At 42.6% G+C, this 13251-nt stretch overlaps 1 long non-coding RNA gene across 1 annotated transcript; it reads left to right on the forward strand.

Moving 5' to 3' along the window:
- The first annotated feature begins 327 nt into the window (after positions 1–327).
- LOC120533566 lies at positions 328–12937 on the forward strand. Its single transcript, XR_005634539.1, has 3 exons — positions 328–446; positions 9987–10072; positions 12518–12937. It is a non-coding gene; the product is annotated as an uncharacterized LOC120533566 (long non-coding RNA).
- The last annotated feature ends 314 nt before the right edge of the window (positions 12938–13251 follow it).

Raw genomic sequence — 13251 nt, forward strand, 5'->3', positions numbered from 1 at the left:
CGCTGCGGCTCCTTTATTAATTTATTTGCTCCATGCTGTAAACTCGCGATCAGAGTCCTGAGCGCTCTGAGACAGTTGAAAGTTGCACGCACACGCATAAATCTCAAGTCTTTTGACCTTCCGCCCATCCCTAAGTATTCGTAATCAAAAGGTTGTGAACATGCATAGTAATCCTAGACTGACCTCCTCGACAGATGGCGTGATTAGATAGAACAGAGGTTAAGTTTCCCGGCGCACAGTCGACATTTTAATTTGTCCTTCAACTGTTTACCAAACTGTCACGTGTAGTTATGGTCTCGTACGGCTGACGTCATCCAGGGCGACGGTTACTGAAGCCACGCTGTCTCACCGCATTGTAGCGACAACTGCACGATAGAAAGACTGTTGTGGAGTGAGGCGGGATTTTCAACGAGGTTAGAAAGTTCTCCATCGCCGACAGACAGAGGGTATGTAATCTGAGTTTGGGGGCGCACTTTACGGACGTCTGAGTTTTAATTCGCTCCACTTGGACTACCGCTCGCGACTTGAGAGTGAGGCGCGCAGCACGTTCGTGTTCTTCAGCCCCATAGCGAACTTTGTGAATCCTCCTGTGAACGCCAACCCTGGTGCTGTTGCCGTTCATAAGTGTTTGTGTCTCTGATTCACTTTACGAGTCAAGTCCCGTTTTTATTTTTAAGCACCCAGAAGCAACTTGCTTTCTACATCAAAAGCCCGGAGTCTCTTTAGGCTGTTCGGTGTGCGGTGGCCCTTCTTAACTTGCGCCACTGTGTTATCAGACCAGTCCGGTTTGTTGTTTATGTGAACCCCCAGGTACTCGTAGCTCTGCACATTTCTGTGTTCTCCTCCCTAATGGCGATTGGTCTTGGAGGGTCTTTGGCTGGCCTGAAGTCCACCAGCAGCTCCTCTTTACTGTAATGCCGTGCTAGACCAGTTTGAACCAGTGTCTCCTTCGTTTAGAAACATTATAAATGCATTTAAGGTTACTTTTTGTCGAGATATTATTCTAATACGGTTATGGAGAGGATCGTTAAATACACTCGCACCATATATATTCCATATTATTAATTTATCTCGTACCTTTGCACTATCCCTGTCTATTTTAAACATGCAGTGGTTAAGCCCATACTGAAAAACCAAACCTTAATAAGGATGACTTCAATAATTTTAGACCAATTTCTCGACTACCTTTCCTATCTAAAATACTTGAGAAAGTTGTTTTGCAGCAGCTTCAGATCTTTTTGGATTGTAATGGTGGTCAAGAAGTTTTTCAGTCCGTTTTAAAAAACCTACAACAGCACTGAAACAGCTTTACTCAGGGTTGTTAATAATACTTTACTTTCAGCTGACTCTGGGGTCTCGACAGTTTTAGTGCTTTTGGATTTGACTGCAGCCTTTGATACCATCAATCACAACATATCGTCAAGGCTGGATAAGTGGCTAGGAATCCGAGGGGGTGCACTAGCTTGGTTCAAATCTTATTTCATTAATAGGACTTTTTCAGTTGGTAACAAGTCTGTCTTTACCTCTACTGCTTGTTTGAAATATGATGTTCCACAGGGGTCTATTCTGGGTCCTTTTTTGTTTTCTTTGTATTTAATACCTCTTGTGTTCAAATTTCGCAAATATTGCATTTCATTTTTGCGATGATTTTTGCTATGACTAAGGGGTCCTTAAATTCACTGCATAAATGTTATAATGATGTCAAACATTGGATTTTTTGAATCTCAATCAGAGTAAGACTATTTGGACAAATAGCTTCTGATGGGGCTGTCAGGAATCATCTCGGCTCATTAGCTGGGTTTTGCAAAATTCTTCTTTTGGCTGCTCACGTTAGGGGGTGATACAGCAGATCATCTTCTTCCATATCTTTCTGTCCTCTCCATCTTGTTCTGTTATACCATCACCTGAATGTATTCTCTCACCACATCCATAAACCTTCTCTTGGGCCTTCCTAGTTTCCTCTTCCCTGGCAGCTCTATCCTTGGCATCCTTCTCCAAATATACCCAGCATCTCTCCTCTGCACATGTCCGCACCAACGCAATCTCTACTCTCTGACTTTGTCTCCCAACTGTCCAAAAAATCTCAGTCATGGGAGGAGTTTGGAGAGGCCATGGAGAACGACTTTCGAACGGCTTTGAGGAGATTCTGGTCCACCGTCCAGCATCTCAAGAGGGGGAAGCGGTGCACTGTCAACACTGTATATAGTGGGGATGGTGCACAGCTGACCTCGACTCGGGACGTTGTGGGTCGGTGGGGGGAGTACTTCGAAGACCTCCTCAATCCCACTAACATGCCTTCCAATGAAGAAGCAGAGCCTGGGGACTCAGAGATGGGCTCCCCCATCTCTGGGGCTGAGGTCACCAAGGTGGTCAAAAAACTCCTTGGTGGCAGGGCCCCAGGGGTGGATGAGATATGCCCGGAGTTCCTCAAGGCTCTGGATGTTGTAGGACTGTCTTGGTTGACACGTTTCTGCAACATCGCATGGACATCGGGGACAGTGCCTCTGGATTGGCAGACCGGGGTGGTGTTCCCCCTCTTTAAAAAAGGGGCCCGGAGGGTGTGTTCCAACTACAGAGGGATCACACTCCTCAGCCTCCCTGGAAAAGTCTATTTTGGGGTTTTGGAGAGGAAGGTCCGTCAGACAGTCGAACCTTGGATTCAGGAGGAACAGTGTGGTTTTCGTCCTGGTCGTGGACCAGCTCTACACCCTTAGCAGAATACTGGAGTGTGCATGGGAGTTTGCCCAACCACTCTACATTTGTTTTGTGGACTTGGAAAAGGCATTCGACCGTGTCCCTCGGGAAATCCTGTGGGGGGTGCTCCAGGAGTATGGGGTACTGGACCCCCTGATAAGAGCCGTTCGGTTCCTGTACAACCGGTGTCAGAGCTTGGTCCGCATTGTCGGCAATAAGTAGAGCCCATTTCCAGTGAGAGCTGGACTCTGCCAGGGCTGCCCTTTGTCACCGATTCTGTTCATAACTTTTATGGACAGAATTTCTAGGTGCAGCCAGGGTATTGAGGGGGTCAATTTCTAGGCGCAGCCAGGGTGTTGAAGGGGTCTGGTTTGGCGGACTCAGGATTGGGTCACTGCTTTTTGCAGATGATGTTGTCCTGTTTGCTTCATTAGGCCGTGATCCTTAGCTGTCTCTGGATTGGTTCGCAGCTGAGTGTGAAGCGGCTGGGATGAGAATCAGCACCTCCAAATCCAAGACCATGTTCCTCAGCCAGAAAAGGGTTAAATGCCCTCTCAGGGTTGGGGGTGAGATCCTACCCCAAGTGGAGCAGTTCAAGTATCTCGGGGTCTTGTTCACGAGTGAGGGAAGAATGGAGCGTGAGATCGACAGGCGGATCGGTGTGGCGTCCACAGTGATTCGGACACTGCATCGGTCTGTCGTGGTGAAAAAGGACCAGTCGATCTACGTTCCTACCCTCACCTATGGTCATGAGCTATGGGTAGTGACCGAAAGAACGAGATCGCAAATACAATTGGCTGAAATGAGCTTTTTCCACAGGGTGTCTGGGCTTTCCCTTAAAGATAGGGTGAGAAGCTCAGTCATCCGGGATGGCTTCAGAGTAGAGCCGCTGCTCCTCTATTTCGAGAGGAGTCAGATGAGGTGGCTCAGGCATCTAAACAGGATGCATCCTGGTCGCCTCCCTGGTGAGGTGTTCTGGGCACGTCCAACCGGAAGAAGATGCCGGGGAGGACCCAGGACACGCTGTAGGGATTATGTCTCCTGGCTGGCCTGAGAACGCCTTGGGATTCTCCCGGAAGGGCTAGAAGAAGTGACCGGGAAGAGGGAAGTCTGGGCCTCTCTGCTCAAGCTGCTGCCCCTGCGACCCGATCTTGGATAAGCGGAAGAGGATGGATGGATGAATGTGTTTTTCTGTTAATTGTTTATCTGCTAAGTGGTTCCTTTTAACTTAGTTGTTTTAGTATTTATGTAATGTTTGTTTGTTTTTTGTTTATTGATTTACTATTGATATTTTTTGATTTTTATTGTACAGCACATCGGTTTACACTTAGTGTTTTTTAAATTGTGCTTTATAAATAAATTGTGATTTTTGATTTGAGCTCTTTTGTGTTACTGATGTTGAGTTGCAGAGCACACAGAGGCCTGCAGTGTTTGTGGAGGACTGGACTGGCAGGAATGAGTCAAACCTGTTGAAGATCTGCTTCAGTACATTAGCTCTGCTCTTGTTCCCTTCCTCTGCATGTTTTACTACAGCCAGTGATGATCCTCACCCCTTTCCACACTTCCTTCATGTGTTGTAACCTGTGGTCACGTTTGTCTTTTTGTAGTGGGCTTTCTCACAAAGCTGTTGTTTCACCTCTGACTGCACCACCTTGATTTCATCCTTCTCTCCAGACCTACAGGCTTTCTTCTTCATATTCAGCTGCCTTTCAGGTTTTTTGTGATCCATCATTTGTTTTTGGGGAAACCACACACTGCCTTTGCGAGGACTGTGCTATCCACAGAAAACATGATGTAGTTTGTGATCCAGTGGCTGAGACCCTCCGTGTCCTGGCTGTGTGATCACAAAGCACATCCCACTCGGCATTCTCGAAGACATCCTTCAGATCATCCTCCACCTTTTGTTATTCATTCCTGAATGGTCCTGCTGGTGATTGGCAGCTACTTGTAAATGAGTTTATATGTGGGTATGAGCTGTAACAGATTATGGTCTGATTGGCATAAAGGTGGCAAAGCACCAGAGTTATATGCCCCTTTAACACTGGCGCACAGCAAGTCCAGGGTCTTGTTTTCCTTTGTTGTACATTCCACAAACTAGTTAAAAATCAGTGAGGGTGCAGGAAAGTGAAACCGGGTCAGACACCCCAGAAATTGTGATGAAAGCACGGGGATGGTCAGTAGAGTTTGCTTATTACAGAATATACTGTGTCTGTTGTGATTGCCGCATCTGCCGAAGGGTGATGCAAACTATCAGCACAATGGCGTGTGAAAACTCTATCGGCATATAATGAAGATTGTAAGCCCCCACCCCCCACCCTGAGGCACTCCATTCAGGTCTGGTGCTTTAATAGTAATGTGTCCAGAGTTGCACCATTTTTCATTCACAACAATGGCAAGTCCACCTTCTTTCTTCCTATCACTTTTATTCCTGCTGCTGTCCTTATGCACAATTTTAAATCCATCCAGTGCACCCACAGAGTCCGGTGTCAGTTCTAAGTCTCGTCTCACTGATGCACATGAGACTGCCGAGTTTATATTCCCTTGGGCACCTGACCAGTGTTTGATTTTACATTGCTCATGATGACCGAAGGCAGCTACAGTCTGTGCCGCCTTCTCTTGTTCTGGAGTCGGACACCTGCTGTTTTTCCTCAGCGTGCACTCTGTAGCTCTGCTGGGAGTCCAGCGATTAGATCAGGCACTCTGTGAGACCAAGAGTGCAGGTCTGGCAGTTGCTGCCACAGGTATGTGAGTCAAACCTTCCTCACCACTTCGGTTATCCAAGTCATCTAGAGAAAAAAAAAAAGAAATATCGGCACCCGTGTTTGGTTTTCTTTGTTGTTGATTAACACTAGAATTACCAGAGCCTACGAAAAAACTCGTAATTCCGTCCCACCTTAAACTGCTTCTTAAATCCCTTCACACCTCTCCGCCAGCATCCTTTGTCTTCTAAATGTGCTGATAAAGAGAAGCTTGGAGCAGCCGGCTATTCCATCCACCCACCAATTTAGAATATGCACGAACTTCTCCCAGCTCATGCCTTGATTGAGTATCTGGGAGTGAAGTGGAGTTTTAGAGTGGAAATAATAGATCGTTGTTTGGAACACACGCATTTCATGTCTGTTCCGTTTCTACAGTAATCTGTGTCAACACATTGTTAAAACAGAAACGTTTTTTATATTCTAGTAGTAGATATATAATGTATGAAGCCTGAAGTCCAAATAGCAAAGAAACATTTTCACAAGAATAACACAATTGCGCTTTTATTCAAAAATATAACTGCAGAAACAAAAAGCCGCCTTAACATGCGACATTGACAACAGTTTATTGTAACTGCCTCCGTGGTTCAATAGACTCAGCCCCCGCTTGGGAATCAAGAGGTCACGAGTTCGATCCTGCGCCCCTCCATTTTGAGAAGTAAACTGCTCTTAGTCTTACTGTTTTAGAATATAAGCATACATTTGATTTCAGTCTGTAACAGCCGGTGCAATTTATGATCCTTGTAAAGGTTAGCTTTTTTTTTAATTCACTTTTCATTCTCTCAGTGCGTTCAGAATCAATCCATACAACCCCATCTGACACGGCTGTTTTCACTAAAGACGCGCTATAGCTCTGCAGTGTACCACGATGCATACTAACGCCAAACCCCAACCCATCCCCGGGTTCTGACACACAAACGCTGGCGAAGCTGCCTTCTTCGTATCTTACCGTCACTTGCTTTTCTTTTTATTCAGTTTTATTGAGTGTTCCTGCCAGTCCCCACATGTTGCTGTATGCTGTTTCTTTTGTACTCCAGGACATGCAGAGGAAAGAATGGTAAAGAGCAGTAACTTCGGCGCTATATGCAATCATCAGACACTCCCCATCTGCCCGTGTCGTTCAAACACAGGAACATATATTGGTGTAAAAGTATAACAAAAGTGCACTTTTATTCAAGTGCACTTTTTCCATCGCCTTTTCCTGTAAGAAGCAATGTACACACTTCTCTCTATGCTGTGGTTTCTATTACACACCTGAAAGAAAGACACAATACATGTGAAAATATAATCGCACTAATGCAATATTATTTGAAAACGAACAGCGTCAGATCGGGTGTGAATTTATGCAGGAACTGGAAATTCTCTGATGCGGGACCTTCCCCCAGGGAAGAAAGTACAGTGTCAGGTGCTCATTCAGTGTAATAGAAACCATAGCACAGAGAGGTGTGTACACGGCAACAAGTACACGTGTGTAAATGTAGGAAGGACGGTCCTTGGGTGTGTGGGAACTGTTAATATTTGAATGTAATGATTTTATATAAGCCGGAATGAAAATCTGCACTTCTTAGCATTGCACCATGCAAGCTGTCGTATCAATCGCCTACTGTAACTTGCTTTCTTTTTTTCTTCAGTTATACAGGTAGTTTTAAATAAAAGTGCACTTGTTTTGTTTGCGAAATGAAGTGTCTGCGTGCACTTTTCGTGGCATTACGTGTATTTTTGAGCATGCCCGTTTGAGCAGTATAAAAGTATTGAAAAGTATAACAAAACAACGGGCAGATGGGGAGTGTCTGATGATTGCATATAGCGCCAAACTTATTGCTCTTTACCATTCTCTCCTCTGCATGCCCTGGAGTACAAAAGAAACAAAATACAGACGCGCTATAGCTCTGTGCTGTAACATGATGCATACTAACGCACCAAAAAAGGGTTCTGACACACAGACGCTGGCGAAGCTGCCTTCTTCGTATCTCACCGTCACTTGATTTTCTTTTTATTCAGTTTTATTGGTTGTTCCTGCCAGTCCCCGCATGTTGCTGTATGCTGGATATTTTCACATGTATTGTCTCTTTCTTTCAAGTGTGTAATAGAAACCACAGCATAGAGAGAAGTGTGTACATTGCTTCTTACAGGAAAAGGTGATGGAAAAAGTGCACTTGAATAAAAGTGCACTTTTGTTATACTTTTACACCAATATATGTTCCTATGTTTGAGCGACACGGGCAGATGGGGAGTGTCTGATGATTGCATATAGCGCGAAGTTACTGGTCTTTACCATTCTTTCCTCTGCATGTCCTGGAGTACAAAAGAAACAGCATACAGCAACATGCGGGGACTGGCAGGGACACTCAATAAAACTGAATAAAAAGAAAAGCAAGTGACGGTGAGATACGAAGAAGGCAGCTTCGCCAGCGTTTGTGTGTCAGAACCCGGGGATGGGGGCTATGGTTTGGCGTTAGTATGCATCGTGGTACACTGCAGAGCTATAGCGCGTCTTTAGTGAAAACAGCCGTGTCAGATGGGGTTGTATGGATTGATTCTGAACGCAACTGAGAGAATGAAAAGTGAATTAAAAAAAAAAGCTAACCTTTACAAGGATCATAAATTGCACCGGCTGTTACAGACTGAAATCAAATGTATGCTTTTATTCTAAAACAGTAAGACTAAGAGCAGTTTACTTCTCAAAATGGAGGGGCGCAGGATCGAACTCGTGACCTCTTGATTCCCAAGCGGGGGCTGAGTCTATTGAACCACGGAGGCAGTTACAATAAACTGTTGTCAATGTCGCATGTTAAGGCGGCTTTTTGTTTCTGCAGTTATATTTTTGAATAAAAGGCAATTGTGTTATTCTTGTGAAAATGTTTCTTTGCTATTTGGACTTCAGGCTTCATACATTATATATCTACTACTAGAATATAAAAAACGTTTCTGTTTTAACAATGTGTTGACACAGATTACTGTAGAAACGGAACAGACATGAAATGCGTGTGTTCCAAACAACGATCTATTATTTCCACTCTAAAACTCCACTTCACTCCCAGATACTCAATCAAGGCATGAGCTGGGAGAGGTTCATGCACGTTCTAAATTGGTGGGGGGATGGAATAGCCGGCTGCTCCAAGCTTCTCTTTATCAGCACATTTAGAAGACAAAGGACGCTGGAGGAGAGGTGTGAAGGGATTTAAGAAGCAGTTTAAGGTGGGACGGAATTACGAGTTTTTTCGTAGGCTCTGGTAATTCTAGTGTTAACGTGGCCTATCGTGGCAGCACTGGATGTTGCTTTTTAAAATCCATGCATTGTTTAAATGAACAATTATATAAAAGTGTTTTTTTTTTCTTTTAATTGTTATGAAATATGACAAACTCTCATGTTTCATTGCTAGAGCTAAGCCACTAATGTCTGTTAGTGAGCATTAGAGAAGTTAATAGAGATTTGTGGTTCGTGTTACTGCCTTACAGTTCTGTCAGAATGAATTTGAATCTCAGCCTGTTTTTTAGTATCTATTCAGTTTCCATGTCTGCTCTTTTATTCTTATTTCCTCTGCTTCTCTAAAGATGCTCAGGTTTAGTGGCCTGGCAAGTCTGACTTATCTTAGTTTTGGTCGTGGTCTTGAATGTGAGTGGACCCTATGATGGTCGATAGCTATTTCCTGACCTGTACAGGTACTCTGGTTTTCATCCCAGTTTGTTTTGCACTGGACTTTGGTGGTGAGGTGGAGGCTAAGTCCAATTTGTTGATTGCTACATGTAACTGAATCATGCAGAGCCCAGCCAGGCTGTGTGGGTCACCCCTTTGTGTCACTCTTATGTGAACACCACTGTCAGGACTAGCATCCCTTTTCTGGGCAATACCCAATAATGAGATGTTCTTTGTCCTGCCCCACCACTGATGATTACCCATAGCAAACTGGTCTGTCAGGATCTCACATATCCAGACAATCGAGCTCTAAGGAAGACTGAGGCAGATGAGACCTCCACAATGCCAACGTCTCTGTACTTGGAGGTGCAGCTATTAAACAGGAGTTTATCACTGTTGTAATTATAAAACTCTTTATGATGTTGTATGTTTGTGTGGAACGTTTACTTTCACAAGATGAAACTGATAAATGTGAAACTTGTTTCCAGTTATTAAAAATTGCAATACAATTCTGTTTCAGAGATTTTAATGTTCATTAAGTCTTAAACCATTTAGCTGCTGTCCCTTGTCATCAAGTGCCCTTTGTTCAGGCAGTTTATTTTGTAAACCCTCTGCTGACGCCTAATGCCTCTGTTATACACGTTGTCTGAGCCAAGTTCTATATTAATGTTTTTCGTTTCAGTTAATATGAAAATATGTTCAATTTATTCTGTAGTTCATGATTAATTTATATATTAAGAATGGGCTAGATAATTATTCAGTTCTAATTGGGTTTTGTTACTTTAAAGAAGGGGTGCTGGGTAGTGGGAATTGTTGGAAATAGGAAGTTATTGCATGTGTTTTTGTGTGGATTGATAAGGTTGTTAACATACTCCGTTTTCTTACCGTGTCTGTCTTAGGTTTCATTTTCACTGTGGAAAGTAAACGTTTGTTTTATAAAAAACAATGGAGTGGATTAATGTGAAACATCAAGGACTGGACACACGTAAGTTCCTGTTGTAGCCACACGTTGTTTCATACCTAAACTTGTATTTTCTTTATTTGCTGTGTTGACTCTGTGGTACTGAGCAGTTCAGTTCTTGTTCCTGTTTTGTAATTTCTGTAAAGCGCCTTTTGATGTTGTCTGCTGTAGGAAATGTTAATTGATCACTCAGTTAATTATCAGTTTTGTCTTTGGTAATTAATTAAAACAATTAACAACATGGCCACAAAGGGACACCAAATTAATGTAAGTTTAGTGAGGCCTCTCTCTTTCACTTTCCAGCTGGGAAACCTGAAATATGAAGAGATCTGTGTAAGTTATGAATGATTGCCATAAATCAGTGAAATTCTACATTAAACACCCTCACTGCCTCTGTTGTTGCCGTAGTAATAGACTTATTACACAGATAACCCAAACATTCTTGCTGCAATACACAAAATAATAGACTTTATTTATAGCATAAGGATAATATAAGATGGATATATGCAAATATAGATAATGATGTTAGATAACGGATAATAACAGACACAAACATAAAACTGCATTAGATTAATTGAACTTTTTCTCTCCTGTAGATAAAGGCACATAACTTATAAATTCTAATTATTTTTTTTTTCTTTTTCCCTCTCAGTTCCAGTGGTTCAGATTGCTGCATTCTTTATCTTGTTATAAAGTTTCTGTTGCCTGCGCAGTGGCATTCATTTGCTCACAGCTTGTCTACACTGCCTCACCGGCCCAGCAGTTTGTGTCTGCTACAGTGAGATGTGGCTCTGCACTTTGTCTGAGTTTAGGGAGGAACGTTTAACAGAAAGAAATGATCCTTCACAAGGTTATTACCTTCAGTTTTAGTGTCATCAGTACCATAATACATTAGCTGCTGTGTTTAGTCAATTAAATCACACTCAATAGTTCTCAGGATCAAAACAGGTGTACTTATATTTTTACATGAGTGAGGTTTTGTTCCTTTCTTTGTTGGCCTCCTCCAAACACATGGAAAGATCTTCCGCATGTTTTCTTTTGTTCTTAGGAACTTGTCTCTTTTTTCGTCATGGTAACATTTTCTGAAGTTTCTTTTGAGGTTCCACAGTCCATGTCAGTCCTGTAGGTTGCTACTATCGCCATGTCTTCTAAAAAATTTGTGATTAGTTATTTGCCATATCAAGCAAGATTATTGTGTGGCCTTTAAGATACCATCTTGGCTTGTGCACTAGCTATTCTTCTGCAAAGTTTGGGCTCATGTCACCCTCCTCCATCTCCAGTGCAGACAAATCTTCCACCTTTCCAATTGAGCACAGTTGCCTCTCGGAGTAAAGCGGATGCTCCATCATCTGTTATTGCCAAACCCTGTAAGCTATGGACAGCCAAAGTTATAGTCAGGCTGAGAGTTGTAAGCTTAATGAGATGATCTGTGTCTTAGAAGGGTTTTTAAAGGAAGGAATAGAGATCTTGAGATTTGTTTCTTGAGTTTGAATAAGTCCAACCTCTTGACTGACCACTGGTGCAAAGTGCTGTCCATCAGTGTTATTCCTTGATTTATGGTCCTTTGTTTGAACTGGAGTGTCCACGTTGTGCTTCTGGGAGACACCCCTGCATGTTAACATGGTCTGGTATTGATTGTCTTATCAGGTAAGATATGAAGACTGCATTCAGGCGAGGGGCTCGGCCATGGAAACAGAGGTTTTAGCTGGCAATATGTGTCTGGCAGCAGCATTTTAAAACAGGACTTGTGTTCTAGCCATGTTAAAAATGGCAAAGTCAGTCTGTCCTACACTGCTGTTGACAAAGCTTTCCAAAATAAAGACTGGTTGATTGTCATTCCATACACTGACCTGTCGTCTGCTATTCATTATCTCTCTGTCTATAAATAAGTTTTCAAAACTCTTGACTATTGGTAGCCAAAATTCATTATTCAAGTTGAAAACCTGCTCGTCAGTATTTATATCTGAAAACTAGTGATGGCTGATGCGGTTGGTTTTCCTTTTGATCCGATACCAGGTGATAGTGAGGCCAGCATTGGCGATGCTGATACCAACACTGATGCAGTTCGAGTGTCATCTTGCAGGAATGGTTGATCCTCTATAAAAATTTAGTGTGTGTGGACATCAAAGTCACATTTTAAACACTTTGCATTAGTAGACTATTACATATAGTGCAAATGATCAGACTTGTTTACTTGTTTATTAACAGAAATTATTAAATGTGTTCAGTTCCTGCAAACGATCTGTGGAAGAACAACAAGCATTAGTGTTGCATGTGTTTTTTTTTTTATTATTTTGTTTAAAATATGTAAAACACATTTTTTTGCTCAACAAAATTTTTTTACTGTAAAATGCGCAAAACCTAATGTACACAGTGTAAAGTGTAAAAAGTATAATAATAATACAAACACCAAGCGAGTGTGACTTTTGGATTCATCAAAATTGTTTTCGATCTCCCTGTCTGTTTCAGGTACACTTCCTGAAGACAGATTCACTTCATCATTACTGCTGATTAAAGGCTCCCCAACATCACTGCTTGTATCACTGGCAAGAGCGTGCAAAACTTGGGCTGTAAAAAACTAGAGATGTCATTATTACTGGGCATGCCTGCAGGAGTTGCTGGGGAAACACTCGAGACTGCCGATTAGAGCGGTTTTTACAGTCCTAGTGGAATAAAGCTAATAGAGATTTTTTTTTTTAAAAACCAAATGGACCTTATAAATATATAGATTTTAAAAATGTGTTCAATATCAATTCATCAAGCTATAACTAATTTACTCCTCACTAAAAGCAGACATTGTTTTCTGTCTAGTCAAACATTTTCAAGATCCCCACATCAGTTTACAGTACTAACGTTCCTGGGTACTGCTTGCCTTTCTGGAAGGCATTTTTAAGAGTCCACTATGGCCCTTTGGCACCTATGCCAGTCTCTTTAGCCTGAGTGCTCTCTTCTGATCTCTTCGAGTTCAGCAATGTGTCTGACTTCCATGTGTTCTACCAGGTTTGTGGTGTTGCCTTAATAACGTACGGCTTTCTGACACGTATCTTTCCGTCATTATTGCTCAGTGTAGTAAATACTCCAAACACTGCCCCACTTTCTTTTGGCCGTTGCCTCACATTCACAGTCACACTGCTTTGGCTGGTGGACCACAACACTGCTATTGTGAATGCAGGACGATGAATAACGCACAAGGAAAAGTACTC

Source organism: Polypterus senegalus, chromosome 8, assembly GCF_016835505.1.
Source record: "Polypterus senegalus isolate Bchr_013 chromosome 8, ASM1683550v1, whole genome shotgun sequence".
NCBI classification, from domain to species: domain Eukaryota; kingdom Metazoa; phylum Chordata; class Cladistia; order Polypteriformes; family Polypteridae; genus Polypterus; species Polypterus senegalus.